This window comes from Phodopus roborovskii, unplaced genomic scaffold, assembly GCF_943737965.1.
Source record: "Phodopus roborovskii unplaced genomic scaffold, PHOROB, whole genome shotgun sequence".
Lineage (NCBI taxonomy): Eukaryota > Metazoa > Chordata > Mammalia > Rodentia > Cricetidae > Phodopus > Phodopus roborovskii.
The window spans coordinates 10,918,459-10,940,140 of NW_026126651.1; the positions used below are offsets into that span (position 1 = coordinate 10,918,459).

General features: G+C 43.5%; 11 non-coding genes across 11 annotated transcripts; all 11 read right to left on the bottom strand.

Moving 5' to 3' along the window:
* Positions 1–1,259: 1,259 nt before the first annotated feature.
* On the bottom strand, positions 1,260–1,338 carry LOC127213954 (small nucleolar RNA SNORD115). Its single transcript, XR_007833682.1, has one exon. It is a non-coding gene; the product is annotated as a small nucleolar RNA SNORD115 (small nucleolar RNA).
* A 1,678-nt stretch (positions 1,339–3,016) lies between these two features.
* Positions 3,017–3,095, bottom strand: LOC127213958 (small nucleolar RNA SNORD115). The gene has a single exon (XR_007833684.1). It is a non-coding gene; the product is annotated as a small nucleolar RNA SNORD115 (small nucleolar RNA).
* Positions 3,096–4,774: 1,679 nt separating this feature from the next.
* LOC127213959 (small nucleolar RNA SNORD115) lies at positions 4,775–4,853 on the bottom strand. The gene has a single exon (XR_007833685.1). It is a non-coding gene; the product is annotated as a small nucleolar RNA SNORD115 (small nucleolar RNA).
* Positions 4,854–6,532: 1,679 nt separating this feature from the next.
* Positions 6,533–6,611, bottom strand: LOC127213960 (small nucleolar RNA SNORD115). The gene has a single exon (XR_007833686.1). It is a non-coding gene; the product is annotated as a small nucleolar RNA SNORD115 (small nucleolar RNA).
* A 1,679-nt stretch (positions 6,612–8,290) lies between these two features.
* On the bottom strand, positions 8,291–8,369 carry LOC127213961 (small nucleolar RNA SNORD115). The gene has a single exon (XR_007833687.1). It is a non-coding gene; the product is annotated as a small nucleolar RNA SNORD115 (small nucleolar RNA).
* A 1,679-nt stretch (positions 8,370–10,048) lies between these two features.
* On the bottom strand, positions 10,049–10,127 carry LOC127213962 (small nucleolar RNA SNORD115). Its single transcript, XR_007833689.1, has one exon. It is a non-coding gene; the product is annotated as a small nucleolar RNA SNORD115 (small nucleolar RNA).
* A 1,652-nt stretch (positions 10,128–11,779) lies between these two features.
* LOC127213964 (small nucleolar RNA SNORD115) lies at positions 11,780–11,858 on the bottom strand. The gene has a single exon (XR_007833691.1). It is a non-coding gene; the product is annotated as a small nucleolar RNA SNORD115 (small nucleolar RNA).
* Positions 11,859–13,538: 1,680 nt separating this feature from the next.
* LOC127213963 (small nucleolar RNA SNORD115) lies at positions 13,539–13,617 on the bottom strand. Its single transcript, XR_007833690.1, has one exon. It is a non-coding gene; the product is annotated as a small nucleolar RNA SNORD115 (small nucleolar RNA).
* Positions 13,618–15,785: 2,168 nt separating this feature from the next.
* Positions 15,786–15,848, bottom strand: LOC127214049 (small nucleolar RNA SNORD109A). Its single transcript, XR_007833770.1, has one exon. It is a non-coding gene; the product is annotated as a small nucleolar RNA SNORD109A (small nucleolar RNA).
* A 3,216-nt stretch (positions 15,849–19,064) lies between these two features.
* LOC127214050 (small nucleolar RNA SNORD109A) lies at positions 19,065–19,129 on the bottom strand. Its single transcript, XR_007833771.1, has one exon. It is a non-coding gene; the product is annotated as a small nucleolar RNA SNORD109A (small nucleolar RNA).
* A 1,789-nt stretch (positions 19,130–20,918) lies between these two features.
* LOC127214047 (small nucleolar RNA SNORD109A) lies at positions 20,919–20,984 on the bottom strand. The gene has a single exon (XR_007833769.1). It is a non-coding gene; the product is annotated as a small nucleolar RNA SNORD109A (small nucleolar RNA).
* Positions 20,985–21,682: the final 698 nt, after the last annotated feature.

Below are 21,682 nucleotides of genomic sequence, written 5' to 3' on the forward strand. Positions count from 1 at the left end.
AAACATGTCATCTTGTGACCTCTGAACGGTTCCTGACTAGGTCCACAACCTGGTATGCATTTGTGATTGCCAGGAAAATTCTCATTACCCTCTGGAAATCACAGACAATTGTGCAGGACAGGATCCCTACTCACTCCTTACTTAATTGGACCTACCCAGCCTACAAGGGTTGCCAGGTCTTGGTGTCTGGAGACATTCTCCCTCACTAGAGGCATGCTAGTTTTGCACTTCAGTGTGCCATGCACGTACAAATAAAACAACAATGCCAGAGCCTTGTGGCCAGTAGGCCAGAAGAAGTTGCTGCCCCAGTGGATATCACCCCACCAAGAAACTGCCTCTCATCAACATCAGATGAAACTGTGTACTTGTAGCATGGGCGTTGGGAGGCAGGACAATGCCACTGATATCAGGGGAAGGAAAGAGAGTAGAAAAGGACGTGCCGGCAGTGCCCTTCCAGCACTAGGATACTGAAAGTCATCCTATGGTTTACTAATCTAGTAAATTATCAGAGTGATTGATCATCATGGAATCTGAGGTCTGCACTAAGGCCGTTCTGAGCTGCTATTTGTGCAAGTGTGTATCATGAAACACTTCTGAGGTAATGAGGACTTGAAACTCTTGCCCTGGAAGGCCCAATCTGGATGGTAACTAGAACTATTTTTAAAGGCAGGGAATAAGGTTCCATTCATTCTATCACAGAGCTGTGCAATCCGAGGAACTGAGAATCCTGTCTGCAACACCCCTGCAATAAATGCTTAGTTTGGTATGTCCCAATCCCCAGGTCTTCAAACTCTTGAAGTGAGTGCAGTTTGAGTATGTCCCTGTCCACATAGGATTCAGAATAGGGCATCCCCCAAAGAAAGGCCGTGTTGGGTGCCCAATGGCTAAAATACCGTGAGGTCTACAGTGGAAGGTGAGGACCCATGATCTGCAGAGTGTCAGGCGATTAAGTAATGCTTTCCACTTACCATAATCCACATGGCACATGGTCAAGGAAGGCATGCCGATCACTGAAAGACAGGAGAGAAGAGTGGCCCATGAGCATTGTCTTGGGGGTGGGGTCACAACCCTGAATAATACAGAGTGAGACTCAAAGAGCCTTGGGAGTGAACATCAAGTTCACTCCTACAGAAGGGCACATGGAGTTCACTGGATTCCACAGAGCAGGAACACAATGCTGAGCCAATGAGGGCCTGGGACTTGGCCTACAAGAAAGACCAAGTAGACTAGGCCTCCGTTGGTGCCCCATTCTGTTCAACGGGCCTCAGCGTAATCCTATTGAGCATGATTTTTATGTCATCACCTCTCTTCATGACATTGGTTTGTCATCATAGACCCAGGATATCAGACAGAACAGATCAATATGTTACTGTGACACAAACCATGTTGCTTACCAGGAGTGCCAAATCGACCAAGCTGAGGAACTGAAGACATTTCAGCCAGCGTTCTTCTCCTGCAAGAAATGAGTTTGCTCAGTTGGCTCTTATGGTGCACGTTTATGTGAGCAAAATGGGACCTGTGGAGCATCCAGCAACATGAAAACCCAGATATGAATCCCCAATGGTCCCCCAGCAGGGTAATTTGGCCACTTGCTTTTAAAATGCATGGCAAAGTTAAGAAAAAAAACTAAATGATGGCTACCAGTCTGCCCACCCTCCCCATGTCATTTGACGCTAACAAAAATTCACCCTGAATCCTACTGTCACACTCTACATTAGAAACAAGAGTTTTGGCAAGTTAAACAGCAGGGCCTTTTTAAACATGTCATCTTGTGACCTCTGAACGGTTCCTGACTAGGTCCACAACCTGGTATGCATTTGTGATTGCCAGGAAAATTCTCATTACCCTCTGGAAATCACAGACAATTGTGCAGGACAGGATCCCTACTCACTCCTTACTTAATTGGACCTACCCAGCCTACAAGGGTTGCCAGGTCTTGGTGTCTGGAGACATTCTCCCTCACTAGAGCCATGCTAGTTTTGCACTTCAGTGTGCCATGCACGTACAAATAAAACAACAATGCCAGAGCCTTGTGGCCAGTAGGCCAGAAGAAGTTGCTGCCCCAGTGGTTATCAACCCACCAAGAACCTGCCTCTCATCAACATCAGATGAAACTGTGTACTTGTAGCATGGGCGTTGGGAGGCAGGACAATGCCACTGATATCAGGGGAAGGAAAGAGAGTAGAAAAGGAAGTGCCGGCAGTGCCCTTCCAGCACTAGGATACTGAAAGTCATCCTATGGTTTACTAATCTAGTAAATTATCAGAGTGATTGATCATCATGGAATCTGAGGTCTGCACTAAGGCCGTTCTGAGCTGCTATTTGTGCAAGTGTGTATCATGAAACACTTCTGAGGTAATGAGGACTTGAAACTCTTGCCCTGGAAGGCCCAATCTGGATGGTAACTAGAACTATTTTTAAAGGCAGGGAATAAGGTTCCATTCATTCTATCACAGAGCTGTGCAATCCGAGGAACTGAGAATCCTGTCTGCAACACCCCTGCAATAAATGCTTAGTTTGGTATGTCCCAATCCCCAGGTCTTCAAACTCTTGAAGTGAGTGCAGTTTGAGTATGTCCCTGTCCACATAGGATTCAGAGTAGGGCATCCCCCAAAGAAAGGCCGTGTTGGGTGCCCAATGGCTAAAATACCGTGAGGTCTACAGTGGAAGGTGAGGACCCATGATCTGCAGAGTGTCAGGCGATTAAGTAATGCTTTCCACTTACCATAATCCACATGGCACATGGTCAAGGAAGGCATGCCGATCACTGAAAGACAGGAGAGAAGAGTGGCCCATGAGCATTGTCTTGGGGGTGGGGTCACAACCCTGAATAATACAGAGTGAGACTCAAAGAGCCTTGGGAGTGAACATCAAGTTCACTCCTACAGAAGGGCACATGGAGTTCACTGGATTCCACAGAGCAGGAACACCATGCTGAGCCAATGAGGGCCTGGGACTTGGCCTACAAGAAAGACCAAGTAGACTAGGCCTCCGTTGGTGCCCCATTCTGTTCAACGGGCCTCAGCGTAATCCTATTGAGCATGATTTTTATGTCATCACCTCTCTTCATGACATTGGTTTGTCATCATAGACCCAGGATATCAGACAGAACAGATCAATATGTTACTGTGACACAAACCATGTTGCTTACCAGGAGTGCCAAATCGACCAAGCTGAGGAACTGAAGAAATTTCATCCAGCGTTCTTCTCCTGCAAGAAATGAGTTTGCTAAGTTGGCTCTTATGGTGCACGTTTATGTGAGCAAAATGGGACCTGTGGAGCATCCAGCAACATGAAAACCCAGATATGAATCCCCAATGGTCCCCCAGCAGGGTAATTTGGCCACTTGCTTTTAAAATGCATGGCAAAGTTAAGAAAAAAAAACTAAATGATGGCTACCAGTCTGCCCACCCTCCCCATGTCATTTGACGCTAACAAAAATTCACCCTGAATCCTACTGTCACACTCTACATTAGAAACAAGAGTTTTGGCAAGTTAAACAGCAGGGCCTTTTTAAACATGTCATCTTGTGACCTCTGAACGGTTCCTGACTAGGTCCACAACCTGGTATGCATTTGTGATTGCCAGGAAAATTCTCATTACCCTCTGGAAATCACAGACAATTGTGCAGGACAGGATCCCTACTCACTCCTTACTTAATTGGACCTACCCAGCCTACAAGGGTTGCCAGGTCTTGGTGTCTGGAGACATTCTCCCTCACTAGAGCCATGCTAGTTTTGCACTTCAGTGTGCCATGCACGTACAAATAAAACAACAATGCCAGAGCCTTGTGGCCAGTAGGCCAGAAGAAGTTGCTGCCCCAGTGGTTATCAACCCACCAAGAACCTGCCTCTCATCAACATCAGATGAAACTGTGTACTTGTAGCATGGGCGTTGGGAGGCAGGACAATGCCACTGATATCAGGGGAAGGAAAGAGAGTAGAAAAGGAAGTGCCGGCAGTGCCCTTCCAGCACTAGGATACTGAAAGTCATCCTATGGTTTACTAATCTAGTAAATTATCAGAGTGATTGATCATCATGGAATCTGAGGTCTGCACTAAGGCCGTTCTGAGCTGCTATTTGTGCAAGTGTGTATCATGAAACACTTCTGAGGTAATGAGGACTTGAAACTCTTGCCCTGGAAGGCCCAATCTGGATGGTAACTAGAACTATTTTTAAAGGCAGGGAATAAGGTTCCATTCATTCTATCACAGAGCTGTGCAATCCGAGGAACTGAGAATCCTGTCTGCAACACCCCTGCAATAAATGCTTAGTTTGGTATGTCCCAATCCCCAGGTCTTCAAACTCTTGAAGTGAGTGCAGTTTGAGTATGTCCCTGTCCACATAGGATTCAGAGTAGGGCATCCCCCAAAGAAAGGGCGTGTTGGGTGCCCAACGGCTAAAATACCGTGAGGTCTACAGTGGAAGGTGAGGACCCATGATCTGCAGAGTGTCAGGCGATTAAGTAATGCTTTCCACTTACCATAATCCACATGGCACATGGTCAAGGAAGGCATGCCGATCACTGAAAGACAGGAGAGAAGAGTGGCCCATGAGCATTGTCTTGGGGGTGGGGTCACAACCCTGAATAATACAGAGTGAGACTCAAAGAGCCTTGGGAGTGAACATCAAGTTCACTCCTACAGAAGGGCACATGGAGTTCACTGGATTCCACAGAGCAGGAACACCATGCTGAGCCAATGAGGGCCTGGGACTTGGCCTACAAGAAAGACCAAGTAGACTAGGCCTCCGTTGGTGCCCCATTCTGTTCAACGGGCCTCAGCGTAATCCTATTGAGCATGATTTTTATGTCATCACCTCTCTTCATGACATTGGTTTGTCATCATAGACCCAGGATATCAGACAGAACAGATCAATATGTTACTGTGACACAAACCATGTTGCTTACCAGGAGTGCCAAATCGACCAAGCTGAGGAACTGAAGAAATTTCATCCAGCGTTCTTCTCCTGCAAGAAATGAGTTTGCTAAGTTGGCTCTTATGGTGCACGTTTATGTGAGCAAAATGGGACCTGTGGAGCATCCAGCAACATGAAAACCCAGATATGAATCCCCAATGGTCCCCCAGCAGGGTAATTTGGCCACTTGCTTTTAAAATGCATGGCAAAGTTAAGAAAAAAAAACTAAATGATGGCTACCAGTCTGCCCACCCTCCCAATGTCATTTGACGCTAACAAAAATTCACCTTGAATCCTACTGTCACACTCTACATTAGAAACAAGAGTTTTGGCAAGTTAAACAGCAGGGCCTTTTTAAACATGTCATCTTGTGACCTCTGAACGGTTCCTGACTAGGTCCACAACCTGGTATGCATTTGTGATTGCCAGGAAAATTCTCATTACCCTCTGGAAATCACAGACAATTGTGCAGGACAGGATCCCTACTCACTCCTTACTTAATTGGACCTACCCAGCCTACAAGGGTTGCCAGGTCTTGGTGTCTGGAGACATTCTCCCTCACTAGAGCCATGCTAGTTTTGCACTTCAGTGTGCCATGCACGTACAAATAAAACAACAATGCCAGAGCCTTGTGGCCAGTAGGCCAGAAGAAGTTGCTGCCCCAGTGGTTATCAACCCACCAAGAACCTGCCTCTCATCAACATCAGATGAAACTGTGTACTTGTAGCATGGGCGTTGGGAGGCAGGACAATGCCACTGATATCAGGGGAAGGAAAGAGAGTAGAAAAGGAAGTGCCGGCAGTGCCCTTCCAGCACTAGGATACTGAAAGTCATCCTATGGTTTACTAATCTAGTAAATTATCAGAGTGATTGATCATCATGGAATCTGAGGTCTGCACTAAGGCCGTTCTGAGCTGCTATTTGTGCAAGTGTGTATCATGAAACACTTCTGAGGTAATGAGGACTTGAAACTCTTGCCCTGGAAGGCCCAATCTGGATGGTAACTAGAACTATTTTTAAAGGCAGGGAATAAGGTTCCATTCATTCTATCACAGAGCTGTGCAATCCGAGGAACTGATAATCCTGTCTGCAACACCCCTGCAATAAATGCTTAGTTTGGTATGTCCCAATCCCCAGGTCTTCAAACTCTTGAAGTGAGTGCAGTTTGAGTATGTCCCTGTCCACATAGGATTCAGAGTAGGGCATCCCCCAAAGAAAGGCCGTGTTGGGTGCCCAATGGCTAAAATACCGTGAGGTCTACAGTGGAAGGTGAGGACCCATGATCTGCAGAGTGTCAGGCGATTAAGTAATGCTTTCCACTTACCATAATCCACATGGCACATGGTCAAGGAAGGCATGCCGATCACTGAAAGACAGGAGAGAAGAGTGGCCCATGAGCATTGTCTTGGGGGTGGGGTCACAACCCTGAATAATACAGAGTGAGACTCAAAGAGCCTTGGGAGTGAACATCAAGTTCACTCCTACAGAAGGGCACATGGAGTTCACTGGATTCCACAGAGCAGGAACACCATGCTGAGCCAATGAGGGCCTGGGACTTGGCCTACAAGAAAGACCAAGTAGACTAGGCCTCCGTTGGTGCCCCATTCTGTTCAACGGGCCTCAGCGTAATCCTATTGAGCATGATTTTTATGTCATCACCTCTCTTCATGACATTGGTTTGTCATCATAGACCCAGGATATCAGACAGAACAGATCAATATGTTACTGTGACACAAACCATGTTGCTTACCAGGAGTGCCAAATCGACCAAGCTGAGGAACTGAAGAAATTTCATCCAGCGTTCTTCTCCTGCAAGAAATGAGTTTGCTAAGTTGGCTCTTATGGTGCACGTTTATGTGAGCAAAATGGGACCTGTGGAGCATCCAGCAACATGAAAACCCAGATATGAATCCCCAATGGTCCCCCAGCAGGGTAATTTGGCCACTTGCTTTTAAAATGCATGGCAAAGTTAAGAAAAAAAAACTAAATGATGGCTACCAGTCTGCCCACCCTCCCCATGTCATTTGACGCTAACAAAAATTCACCCTGAATCCTACTGTCACACTCTACATTAGAAACAAGAGTTTTGGCAAGTTAAACAGCAGGGCCTTTTTAAACATGTCATCTTGTGACCTCTGAACGGTTCCTGACTAGGTCCACAACCTGGTATGCATTTGTGATTGCCAGGAAAATTCTCATTACCCTCTGGAAATCACAGACAATTGTGCAGGACAGGATCCCTACTCACTCCTTACTTAATTGGACCTACCCAGCCTACAAGGGTTGCCAGGTCTTGGTGTCTGGAGACATTCTCCCTCACTAGAGCCATGCTAGTTTTGCACTTCAGTGTGCCATGCACGTACAAATAAAACAACAATGCCAGAGCCTTGTGGCCAGTAGGCCAGAAGAAGTTGCTGCCCCAGTGGTTATCAACCCACCAAGAACCTGCCTCTCATCAACATCAGATGAAACTGTGTACTTGTAGCATGGGCGTTGGGAGGCAGGACAATGCCACTGATATCAGGGGAAGGAAAGAGAGTAGAAAAGGAAGTGCCGGCAGTGCCCTTCCAGCACTAGGATACTGAAAGTCATCCTATGGTTTACTAATCTAGTAAATTATCAGAGTGATTGATCATCATGGAATCTGAGGTCTGCACTAAGGCCGTTCTGAGCTGCTATTTGTGCAAGTGTGTATCATGAAACACTTCTGAGGTAATGAGGACTTGAAACTCTTGCCCTGGAAGGCCCAATCTGGATGGTAACTAGAACTATTTTTAAAGGCAGGGAATAAGGTTCCATTCATTCTATCACAGAGCTGTGCAATCCGAGGAACTGAGAATCCTGTCTGCAACACCCCTGCAATAAATGCTTAGTTTGGTATGTCCCAATCCCCAGGTCTTCAAACTCTTGAAGTGAGTGCAGTTTGAGTATGTCCCTGTCCACATAGGATTCAGAGTAGGGCATCCCCCAAAGAAAGGCCGTGTTGGGTGCCCAATGGCTAAAATACCGTGAGGTCTACAGTGGAAGGTGAGGACCCATGATCTGCAGAGTGTCAGGCGATTAAGTAATGCTTTCCACTTACCATAATCCACATGGCACATGGTCAAGGAAGGCATGCCGATCACTGAAAGACAGGAGAGAAGAGTGGCCCATGAGCATTGTCTTGGGGGTGGGGTCACAACCCTGAATAATACAGAGTGAGACTCAAAGAGCCTTGGGAGTGAACATCAAGTTCACTCCTACAGAAGGGCACATGGAGTTCACTGGATTCCACAGAGCAGGAACACCATGCTGAGCCAATGAGGGCCTGGGACTTGGCCTACAAGAAAGACCAAGTAGACTAGGCCTCCGTTGGTGCCCCATTCTGTTCAACGGGCCTCAGCGTAATCCTATTGAGCATGATTTTTATGTCATCACCTCTCTTCATGACATTGGTTTGTCATCATAGACCCAGGATATCAGACAGAACAGATCAATATGTTACTGTGACACAAACCATGTTGCTTACCAGGAGTGCCAAATCGACCAAGCTGAGGAACTGAAGAAATTTCATCCAGCGTTCTTCTCCTGCAAGAAATGAGTTTGCTAAGTTGGCTCTTATGGTGCACGTTTATGTGAGCAAAATGGGACCTGTGGAGCATCCAGCAACATGAAAACCCAGATATGAATCCCCAATGGTCCCCCAGCAGGGTAATTTGGCCACTTGCTTTTAAAATGCATGGCAAAGTTAAGAAAAAAAAACTAAATGATGGCTACCAGTCTGCCCACCCTCCCCATGTCATTTGACGCTAACAAAAATTCACCCTGAATCCTACTGTCACACTCTACATTAGAAACAAGATTTTTGGCAAGTTAAACAGCAGCGCCTTTTTAAACATGTCATCTTGTGACCTCTGAACGTTTCCTGACTAGGTCCACAACCTGGTATGCATTTGTGATTGCCAGGAAAATTCTCATTACCCTCTGGAAATCACAGACAATTGTGCAGGACAGGATCCCTACTCACTCCTTACTTAATTGGACCTACCCAGCCTACAAGGGGTGCCAGGTCTTGGTGTCTGGAGACATTCTCCCTCACTAGAGCCATGCTCGTTTTGCACTTCAGTGTGCCTTGCACGTACAAATATAACAACAATGCCAGAGCCTTGTGGCCAGTAGGCCAGAAGAAGTTGCTGCCCCAGTGGATATCACCCCACCAAGAAACTGCCTCTCATCAACATCAGATGAAACTGTGTACTTGTAGCATGGGCGTTGGGAGGCAGGACAATGCCACTGATATCAGGGGAAGGAAAGAGAGTAGAAAAGGACTTGCTGGCAGTGCCCTTCCAGCACTAGGGTACTGAAAGTCATCCTATGGTTTACTAATCTAGTAAATTATCAATGTGATTGATCATCATGGAACCTGAGGTCTGCACTAAGGCCGTTCTGAGCTGCTATTTGTGCAAGTCTGTATCATGAAACACTTCTGAGGTAATGAGAACTTGAAACTCTTGCCCTGGAAGCGCAAATCTGGATGGTAACTAGAACTATTTTTAAAGGCAGGGAATAAGGTTCCATTCATGCTATCACAGAGCTGTGCAATCCGAGGAACTGAGAATCCTGTCTGCAACCCCCCTGCAATAAATGCTTAGTTTGGTATGTCCCAATCCCCAGGTCTTCAAACTCTTGAAGTGAGTGCAGTTTGAGTATGTCCCTGTCAACATAGGTTTCAGAGTAGGGCATCCCCCAAAGAAAGGCCGTGTTGGGTGCGCAACGGCTAAAATTCCGTGAGGTCTACAGTGGAAGGTGAGGATCCATGATCTGCAGAGTGTCAGGCGATTAAGTAATGCTTTCCACTTACCATAATCCACATGGCACATGGTCAAGGAAGGCATGCCAATCACTGAAAGACAGGAGAGAAGAGTGGTCCATGAGCATTGTCTTGGGGGTGGGGTCGCAACCCTGAATAGTACAGAGTGAGACTCAAAGAGCCTTGGGAGTGAACATCGAGTTCACTCCTACAGAAGGGCACATGGAGTTCACTGGATTCCACAGAGCAGGAACACCATGCTGAGCCAATGAGGGCCTGGGACTTGGCCTACAAGAAAGACCAAGTAGACTAGGCCTCCATTGGTGCCCCATTCTGTTCAACGGGCCTCAGCGTAATCCTATTGAGCATGATTTTTATGTCATCACCTCTCTTCATGACATTGGTTTGTCATCATAGACCCAGGATATCAGACAGAACAGATCAATATGTTACTGTGACACAAACCATGTTGCTTACCAGGAGTGCCAAATCGACCAAGCTGAGGAACTGAAGACATTTCAGCCAGCGTTCTTCTCCTGCAAGAAATGAGTTTGCTCAGTTGGCTCTTATGGTGCACGTTTATGTGAGCAAAATGGGACCTGTGGAGCATCCAGCTACATGAAAACCCAGATATGAATCCCCAATGGTCCCCCAGCAGGGTAATTTGGCCACTTGCTTTTAAAATGCCTTGCAAAGTTAAGAAAAAAAACTAAATAATGGCTACCAGTCTGCCCACCCTCCCCATGTCATTTGACGCTAACAAAAATTCACCCTGAATCCTACTGTCACACTCTACATTAGAAACAAGAGTTTTGGCAAGTTAAACAGCAGGGCCTTTTTAAACATGTCATCTTGTGACCTCTGAACGGTTCCTGACTAGGTCCACAACCTGGTATGCATTTGTGATTGCCAGGAAAATTCTCATTACCCTCTGGAAATCACAGACAATTGTGCAGGACAGGATCCCTACTCACTCCTTACTTAATTGGACCTACCCAGCCTACAAGGGGTGCCAGGTCTTGGTGTCTGGAGACATTCTCCCTCACTAGAGCCATGCTAGTTTTGCACTTCAGTGTGCCATGCACGTACAAATATAACAACAATGCCAGAGCCTTGTGGCCAGTAGGCCAGAAGAAGTTGCTGCCCCAGTGGATATCAACCCACCAAGAAACTGCCTCTCATCAACATCAGATGAAACCGTGTAGTTCTAGCATGGGCGTTGGGAGGCAGGACAATGCCACTGATATCAGGGGAAGGAAAGAGAGTAGAAAAGGACGTGCCTGCAGTGCCCTTCCAGCACTAGGGTACTGAAAGTCATCCTATGGTTTACTAATCTAGTAAATTATCAGAGTGATTGATCATCATGGAATCTGAGGTCTGCACTAAGGCCGTTCTGAGCTGCTATTTGTGCAAGTGTGTATCATGAAACACTTCTGAGGTAATGAGAACTTGAAACTCTTGCCCTGGAAGGCCCAATCTGGATGGTAACTAGAAATATTTTTAAAGGCAGGGAATAAGGTTCCATTCATGCTATCACAGAGCTGTGCAATCCGAGGAACTGAGAATCCTGTCTGCAACCCCCCTGCAATAAATGCTTAGTTTGGTATGTCCCAATCCCCAGGTCTTTAAACTCTTGAAGTGAGTGCAGTTTGAGTATGTCCCTGTCTACATAGGTTTCAGAGTAGGGCATCCCCCAAAGAAAGGCCGTGTTGGGTCTACAGTGGAAGGTGAGGACCCATGATCTGCAGAGTGTCAGGCGATTAAGTAATGCTTTCCACTTACCATAATCCACATGGCACATGGTCAAGGAAGGCATGCCGATCACTGAAAGACAGGAGAGAAGAGTGGCCCATGAGCATTGTCTTGGGGGTGGGGTCGCAACCCTGAATAGTACAGAGTGAGACTCAAAGAGCCTTGGGAGTGAACATCGAGTTCACTCCTACAGAAGGGCACATGGAGTTCACTGGATTCCACAGAGCAGGGTCACCATGCTGAGCCAATGAGGGCCTGGGACTTGGCCTACAAGAAAGACCAAGTAGACTAGGCCTCCATTGGTGCCCCATTCTGTTCAATGGGCCTCAGCGTAATCCTATTGAGCATGATTTTTATGTCATCACCTCTCTTCATGACATTGGTTTGTCATCATGGACCCAGGATATCAGACAGAACAGATCAATATGTTACTGTGACACAAACCATGTTGCTTACCAGGAGTGCCAAATCGACCAAGCTGAGGAACTGAAGACATTTCAGCCAGCGTTCTTCTCCTGCAAGAAATGAGTTTGCTCAGTTGGCTCTTATGGTGCACGTTTATGTGAGCAAAATGGGACCTGTGGAGCATCCAGCAACATGAAAACCCAGATATGAATCCCCAATGGTCCCCCAGCAGGGTAATTTGGCCACTTGCTTTTAAAATGCATGGCAAAGTTAAAGAAAAAAAACTAAATGATGGCTACCAGTCTGCCCACCCTCCCCATGTCATTTGACGCTAACAAAAATTCACCCTGAATCCTACTGTCACACTCTACATTAGAAACAAGAGTTTTGGCAAGTTAAACAGCAGGGCCTTTTTAAACATGTCATCTTGTGACCTCTGAACGGTTCCTGACTAGGTCCACAACCTGGTATGCATTTGTGATTGCCAGGAAAATTCTCATTACCCTCTGGAAATCACAGACAATTGTGCAGGACAGGATCCCTACTCACTCGGTACTTAATTGGACCTACCCAGCCTACAAGAGGTGCCAGGTATTGGTGTCTGGAGACATTCTCCCTCACTAGAGCCATGCTAGTTTTGCACTTCAGTGTGCCATGCACGTACAAATATAACAACAATGCCAGAGCCTTGTGGCCAGTAGGCCAGAAGAAGTTGCTGCCCCAGTGGATATCAACCCACCAAGAAACTGCCTCTCATCAACATCAGATGAAACTGTGTACTTGTAGCATGGGCGTTGGGAGGCAGGACAATGCCACTGATATCAGGGGAAGGAAAGAGAGTAGAAAGGGACGTGCCTGCAGTGCACTTCCAGCACTAGGGTACTGAAAGTCATCCTATGGTTTACTAATCTAGTAAATTATCAGAGTGATTGATCATCATGGAATCTGAGGTCTGCACTAAGGCCGTTCTGAGCTGCTATTTGTGCAAGTGTGTATCATGAAACACTTCTGAGGTAATGAGAACTTGAAACTCTTGCCCTGGAAGCCCCAATCTGGATGGTAACTAGAAATATTTTTAAAGGCAGGGAATAAGGTTCCATTCATGCTATCACAGAGCTTTGCAATCCGAGGAACTGAGAATCCTGTCCGCAACCCCCCTGCAATAAATGCTTAGTTTGGTATGTCCCAATCCCCAGGTCTTCAAACTCTTGAAGTGAGTGCAGTTTGAGTATCTCCCTGTCCACATAGGTTTCAGAGTAGGGCATCCCCCAAAGAAAGGCCGTGTTGGGTGCCCAACGGCTAAAATACCGTGAGGTCTACAGTGGAAGGTGAGGACCCATGATCTGCATAGTGTCAGGCGATTAAGTAATGCTTTCCACTTACCATAATCCACATGGCACATGGTCAAGGAAGGCATGCCGATCACTGAAAGACAGGAGAGAAGAGTGGCCCATGAGCATTGTCTTGGGGGGGGGGATTGCAACCTTGAATAGTACAGAGTGAGACTCAAAGAGCCTTGGGAGTGAACATCGAGTTCACTACTACAGAAAGGCACATGGAGTTCACTGGATTCCACAGAGCAGGAACACCATGCTGAGCCAATGAGGGCCTGGCACTTGGCCTACAAGAAAGACCAAGTAGACTAGGCCTCCATTGGTGCCCCATTCTGTTCAACGGGCCTCAGCGTAATCCTATTGAGCATGATTTTTATGTCATCACCTCTCTTCATGACATTGGTTTGTCATCATAGACCCAGGATATCAGACAGAACAGATCAATATGTTACTGTGACACAAACCATGTTGCTTACCAGTAGTGCCAAATCGACCAACCTGAAGAAATGTAGAAATTTCAGCCAGCATTCTTCTCCTGCAAGGAAATAATGTTGCTCAGTTGGCTCTTATGGTGCACGTTTATATGAGCATAGTGTGACCTGTCGAGCTTTTTGCAACATGAAAACACATACATGAACCCCCAGTGGTCCCCCAGCAGGGTAATTTGTCCACTTTCTTTTAAAATGAATGTGGAAGTTATGAAAAAACTCAATGATGGCTACCAGTCTGCCCAACTCATGTCATTTGAATCTAACACAAATTCACCAAATACACACTGTCACGGCTACTTGAGACACAAGTCTTTTTGCAAGACAATCAGCATGGCCTTTTTAAACATGTCACCTTTTACTCTGATCTGTTCCTGACTATATCCACAACCTGGTATGCATTTGTGATTGCCAAGAAAATTCTCATTACCCTCTGGAAATCCCTGACAATTGTGCAGGACAGGATCCCTACTCACTTGGTACTTAGTTGGACCTACCCAGCCTACAAGGGTGCCAGGTCTTGGTGTCTGGAGACATTCTCCCTCATTAGAGCCATGCTAGTGTTGCACTTCAGTGTGCCATGCACGTACAAATATATCAACAATGCCAGAGCCTTGTGGCCAGTAGGCCAGAAGAAGTTGCTGCCCCAGTGGATATCAACCCACCAAGAAATCGCCCATCACGAACATCAGATGAAATTATGTACTTTTACCATGGGTGTTGGGAGGCAGGACAATGCCACTAATATCGGGGGAAGGAAAGATAGTTGCAGAGGCCTTGCTAGCAGTGCCTATCGAACACTATGATACTGGAAGTTCACTCCTACAGAAGGGCAAATTGGAAGAGGCTATATTTTTGTACAGGAAGTTCTTAACAGTAAACCTTCCTGAAATGGAGATTTTCTAGAATCTTGAGGAATTGCAATGATTTCTGACTGTATAATATGCGGGATTTTGAGTTTGCAAGGAGCCTTTGTCTTTCTTAAATATATATACTTTTTTTCCAGAATATGTGTAGTACATAGAGAATATGATTGCTTTCATTATTTCTATGTGTCAAATATGTTCAGCTGTACTAGTGGCTTGGTGGTCCACTCAGGTTACACTAATAAAACATTGCTGTAAGGTCTCCATTCCACTTATCTATGAAGACATGCAAAGGTTTCTGATTTTCTTTTGTGAGCAAAACATGAAAATATATTTTCCAGTGTATTTTGATGGACCTCAACAATGATGTGTTTAGTATCTTTCTTTCAATGATCCTCCTGAGGAACTGAGAGTGTCTTATTCCTTCTCTTTTGTGTGTGAACAAATTTTTTGCTCCTGGGCTTCCCTTGAGTTATGCCTTAGAGGGAAATGATGTTTGGAATTACAAGGTGCATCTGTGTGGACACTATGCTTGTGTGTGAACCGATAGCATAGAAGAAGTACATATGGTATAATAATGAAAGTGGGTTGCATACATCGTAATTCGTGTTTCACATCGAAACTCAAGTATGATAAGGACCTTACTATCATCAACAAAACCTTTAAATTTAGTGCTATTTGTCCCATGAGAATAATATGTTTTCCATATCAGATGGTGGCCATTGCGTGCACTATGTCTGGATGCTAAGATGACCCTTACCACCAAGGTAAATTGAGACATAATAAAAAGAAAGGAGACATTCCAAAAATATGTTAAATTATCTCCCCCCTTTTTTGGCATTTTGGAGAAAAGGTGGACATTATTCACTCTCAAAAATCTCTGGGATTGTGGCAGTTTTCTCTACTTGTCTGTCTCCAATATAGGAGTGTAAAATTCTGAAGGGAGATCTAGTGAGATGTTCATTGATGAATTCTCTGTTTCCTCAAGTTTTTAACCCTCTTTTAACGACTTCATTCGGCACTAACTTCAAAACAGTTTAAATAGTATGGTGTGGCCCTGTGTTTGCCAATTTGATGCAACATTCATTAGGCCATGTTGGCTCTACCAAAAGTGTTATTCCTTCAAAAATTAGGAGACCAAAGCTAGTCTGCACCATTGGCTGTCCTCCTTCAAAGCAGAAGAGTGCTAGCCATATTGTGGAAACTTCATTGCTTTCAAGAGGACCTCGTTTCTGGACCTCAGATTGCCATTTGTATGAGTCGATCACTGTCCTCAGAGACTTGTCCTCATCGATCCAGACAAGCCCCCTCTAAACAACTGAGACTTCCCAATGCCCTGTGAACCCGGGAATAGCTAGTTATTCTCTTAAGCTTTGAAATAAATGATCAGCCTTGGGCAGCAGGCTTTTGTCTGAGGTTCTAATCACAGGTACTGAAACCCATGCAGATTGAGTAAATTGTCTCAAGTCTGTTGTAGCATATATGAACGGAAAAAAGGTCATTCTCAAATTGGAACAGTTACTTGTAAGTAAGAGATACTTCCACAAGATTTAAATGTGGGTGGCTATATAAGCAGAAATTGGCTTTTTTTTTTTTTCACAAAAAGCTGTGGGTGTGAAGGAAGAACACATCTAAAATGACAAGGGTCATCCTCACATTAGTTTGAATAGTCAATCCATGTCTTGAAATTTGATGGAGTATTTACATCAAGAGCTGTTTGTTCCAATCATTTGCACTTCCTCCTACCCCCCTCTATTTCTCATCCTCATCTCCTTCATCTACCCACTAAGATTATTGTTTGGCTCACAGTCCAGACTGGACTTTCAATTCATCACACAACTCTCATTAAAATGTAGAATCCTTCAATGATTTATATCTCCTTCATGGATGTGTATCTGTTCAGCAAATGTCAACAATTATGTGATATGTATTTTCTGTGGCAGAGGACCTAGTGTTTGGTGTGTAAGAGTTGGAGGAGAACTGTCTTTGTTAACATACCATTTTGTCCTTTCCATTCAATTATATCATATCTGTTTCAATCAATCACTTGAAATAAAGATTTAATGTACCTTTAATTCCTGATATTATTTATGATCATGATCCTACTGTATTACCTGATTCTCTCAAAGCTCGTGTAGTTGTGCAGTAACAGTTTTCTATAATCTTAAATCATTAATTCATATGTTCCTACCTCAGACATGCCAAGAAACATACTGAAAGTAACAGCAGTATCTTGCAGAGATAAGTAGTAAAAATTCTGAAAAAAGGAATATGTCAGCATTCACAGCAAACTGTGTCAGAAAATTCAGATTTTCAATATTTTTGTATATTTTGTGGGGTTATTCAAAATAGGGAAGTTAATTACACTGGGTACACAGGGGTATATGATGAGTGGGCATTAAAGGAAAATGAAACACGAAACCATGGAAGGGCTGAAGATTCAATGTTCATATTCATCTTGGAAAAGGAGGCTTCTCATTTAGTTTGTTAAGAAAGAAATTAAAAAACACCCTGCGTACATGTGTGGGTTTTAAATATCCAAACATGGTTTGCACAGTAATATTTGATTACGTTTTCACTATCCTGAGAATAGAATTGACTTAAAATTGTGCCAATTTACAAGTTACTGTGGAAAAGGATTTCAATTTTTGTTTCCACAGAAAATGAAAAGATGTGGATTCCTTCCAGACTAATGTGGTTTGATCACGCCAGACGGCCTGAAACAGAGTACAAGCTGATCCTACATTCAAAACAGCTGGACAAAACAGCCCTACAGACTACAGCCAGGATATCTGAATCTTCTTCGAATCCCCCCCAAGACAGCGCCCCTTACCAGCAGGAAATAATTTGGAAAGAATGACGTCCAAATTCCAAATATTGTGTATAAATGTTTGTTTTCATTTAATTGGACTTTGTTATATAAAATTAAATTAAATAAAATAATAATAATAAAAAAAGAAATGGAACTCAAAAAAAATTGTGCCAATTTTTGCAGGACTGAAATGGGTTGTAACCCATCATTTGGTTTAGTTTTGTGTTAATTCCTAACGTAACTTCCGATTAAGGGAAATCATAGCAACTCTATTCCTCGGACTACACGTGTCATAGAATCTATGGGTGGGAAATCCCCAGTCAAAATAAGAGAGGTGTCAGGAAGAAGGAATCAGGTTCTAGGCTCACCTGTCCTACATGAAGTATATAGCCCTTTGCGATTATAACCTGCAACAATGGAGAAATTAAAAATATCATGGATGTTTACATGAGCAGAGTACAATGTATGCCCTGTGGCCAACTTTCTCCATGCTATTACTGTAAATAGGTAAAAAACAATGAGCTTCCTTCCTATTTCTCCTGAAATTTTGTCGTCTCTTGAAGTGATACATTTTCGTCCTTTCCAATCCCTTATAAGAAAACACATGTACCCCAAATAACGTAAACAAAAAGATACTTGAGAAGTACAAAAAAGTGATAGTGACAGTAGCCCTCAGGCAGGATATATTAACTATAATAAAAGCGAAGGGAGAAGTCATTCTCTCAAAACTTTTCTTGGATAAGTTAATGAATATAGCAATGTTGGCCAATAGGAAGGAAGATAGGCAGCACTAGGAGACAAGGAGTTTTTGAAGGGAATTAGGAAGTTGATTCAACATGGAGGACAAAGAGAGACAAACTCCATCCTCTCTTGTTGGGAAGTCAAGAACACATGGATACATTTACATCAATAGAAATGGTTTAATATTTAAGAAAGAGCTAGTCAAATAGAAATACTCATAGCAGGCCATCTGCATTTTATCTAATAGTGTCTCTGTTCTTTGGTGCTGGCACAGTTTGGGACAAGGCAAATAGAAAAATGCTCCTAAGAAAATGGCACCCAACATGGGACTTGTTCCCAACACCTGCGATTAAGAGTCTCATGCTGTACATACTGAGCTACTCGTCCTAACACTAACATGTTAGTTCAGATTACTTCACACCTGTGTTCAAGCTCACAATGGACATATGCCAAGAGTGAGGAGTCAGTAAACACTGTGTGATATACATATGTCAATATTCAGATAATTCAGCCAAGTTACTAGTTCTTTTGACATCTGTCATTAACTATATTTATTACTTGGGTGGATTCTATAGCCTTGTACAGTAAGAGCTTTACTGAAATGCTTCATAAAGCCGAGACTTTCTAGAATCTTGAGGAACTGCACTGATTTCTGATTATGTACAATGCTTGATTCATGTTTGCAAGGAGCCTCTGTGTGTCTGAAAGAAATATACTTTTCTTCTAGAATATGTGACTTATATAGCCAATCTGATTGCTTTCAGGGTGTCTATGTTTCAACCATGTACAACTGTAGTAGACTAAGCTTAGGTTTTCCACTCAGGTTTCCCTAATAAAATTTTGCCCATGAAGGTCTCCATTCTACTCTAAATTATCTCCCCTTTTGGGGACGTTTTGGAAAACAGAAGAGCACTAGCCATATTGTGGAAACATCATTATTTTTAATAGGACCTCGTGTCTGGACCTCAGATTGCCATTTGTATAGTCGACCACCATCCTCAGAGACTTGTTGTCATCATCTATCCAGAAAAGTCCACTCTAAACACAAGAGTCTTTCCAATGCCACGTGAACCCAGGAATAGCTAGTTACTTTAGCTTTGAAATAGATGAACTGCATGTGGCAGCAGGCTTGTTTCTTAGCTTCTAAGCAGATGTACTGAACCATACACAGAAGGAGTCAATGGTCTCCTGCCTATTGTTGCAAAAATGAGATGAAAAAAATATCATTTTCTAATTTGCCACAGTTACTGGTAAGATACACTCTACTGACATTTAAATTTGGCTTGCTTCATAAGCAGAAATCAACTTTTTCACAAAAGGAGTGGATAATATATGATGCACATGTTTAAAATGGCAACGGTCATCCTCAACTTATTTTGAATAGGTGGGTAATCCAGGTGTTGGATTTCGTGAGAACATTTACATTATGGGATATTTTCCATTCAACTTCCTCCTCTTGTCCCCTTCTTTTATTCATCCTCATCTCCTCATCAAACCACTAAGTTTGTCTTTTGTCTCACAGTCCAGAATGGACTTTACATTTCATCATGCAACTCTCATTACTATGTAGAAGCCTTCAATGTGTATCACAATGTTTCACCATCGTGGATGTGTATCTGGTTAGTAAATGTCAACAATAATATTATATGCATTTTCTTTGGCAGAGGACCTGTAGTTAGTGTATTTGTGTCTGGATGAGATATACCATGTTGTCATTTTTCACTTCAATTACAGAAGATCTGTTTTAGTGATCCCTTTGAAGAAAAATTTAATGTACCAGTAATTATTGCTATTATTTGATTATGAGCCCGAGCATGCCCCATTATGTGTTTCTCTTGAATTTTATGCAGACTTGCAATAAACAGTTTTCTTAAATCTTATAAGGCCATGCCATGAAATATACTTAAGTAACTCTGGTATCTTACAAAGGTGATGATTATTGAAAATTCTAATGAAATATTTCAGCATTCACAGCAAAATATGTCAGAACTTAGAGATGTCCCCAAACAGATCAAGACATATAACTGTCACCCACATTCTGAGGGTCTAGTTTAGTTAAATACAGGCTCCTCAGCTATCAGTCCATAGTCTATGAGCTCCGACTAGCTTGGGACAGCTGTCTCTGTGGTTTTCCCCCTCTTGCTCATAATTCCCCTCTTATTCATGTGGTCCCTCTTCCAAGAGAGACATACATGAATAGTTCCAGGAAGGAAAACAGTTAAGATCGCCTTGGTAAAGCCATTTTGACCTGCTATCATATACATTAAGATGCACATTAACATCCCCAAGTAACACTGATTACCTGAATCTTGACAATTTCACTATCTACATACATAGAATAAATGCTCCACAAAACTAACTTGAGATGTAAATATTGATGCAGCACATGAGATTGAAAAGGTGGACAGACACAGACTACAGTATTGTAATATACTTTAATTGCAGCAATTAGGCCCACTTTCTATCCCTTGTGCAGTGTCTAATGAAAGAAAGACATATTTTGATGAGAATGCTAGAGATCTGGGAAGTCAATTTTCTCATTGCATGCCCTCATTTTATTCCATCCCTTTTATAGCTACATTTCTCACTAATTTAAATACATATGTACATATGTATAGTGCATCACTAATTACAGTACTTTTCAGTTTGAAAGAAATGAAGCAGGTATCATGGTGCACTTGGGACACTGTCAAGAAACGCTCATAATCTAAGACCATAAGGCCAGATTGCACAATTATAAGTAATCTGTGAAAACTGAGGAGAATAAGCCAATCTCTGAAACACTAACTGCTGTTCTCAGAGGATTTCATATCTGGACCTCAGATTCCCATTGGCATGAGTCGCTCAGCATCCTCAGACAAGTGTTATCATCATTGATCCAGAGAAGTCCTCTCCATTTATCTGAGAATTTCCACACCCAGGAGGGACCACATAAATTTTTTTCTTCTAGTTCTTGAAAATGAAAAACATAATTGTGTAGAAACATGTTTCTCAGTTTCAAAATATAAGTATTGAATCTGAATCAGCAAGCATAGGTTGTCTTTTGTACCCTAGTTCAAATATGAAATAAATGTGATATCAAAATACTCTATTGTGAAAGATCCATCAGCTGGCCAGCAAATGAGAGTCCTGCAAGCAGGCCATACTACCACAGCTGACACCCACTTTAGTCTGTCCCCACAAGACCCACTCTATTGTCTACTCCCAAGTACCACGTCATCTTCCCTTTGGTCAACCATCCCCTGGTTGCCCCTATATGCATAAATACCACTTATACCAGTTGGAAAAACAAGTGGGTGACTGGTCTTCCAGCAAAACTGAACCAATCTCTAGGCCACAAGCCCCAGGGGACATCCCATGCCCTACCTTTCCCATTTCAGCTCCAGTGAGAAAACTTGCCCCTGCCCCCTAAATTTGTAGAAATCCATTTCTCTGGTGCAGTGCCCAACAGCCTGCCAGAAGATGAGAGAACTGTGCACAATCTATACCACCGCTGTAGTCACTCAGTGGACTTTCTTCCCACAAGACCCACTCTGTCACTCAAGCAAATCTATCCCAGCATCTTTCCTGAGGATAGC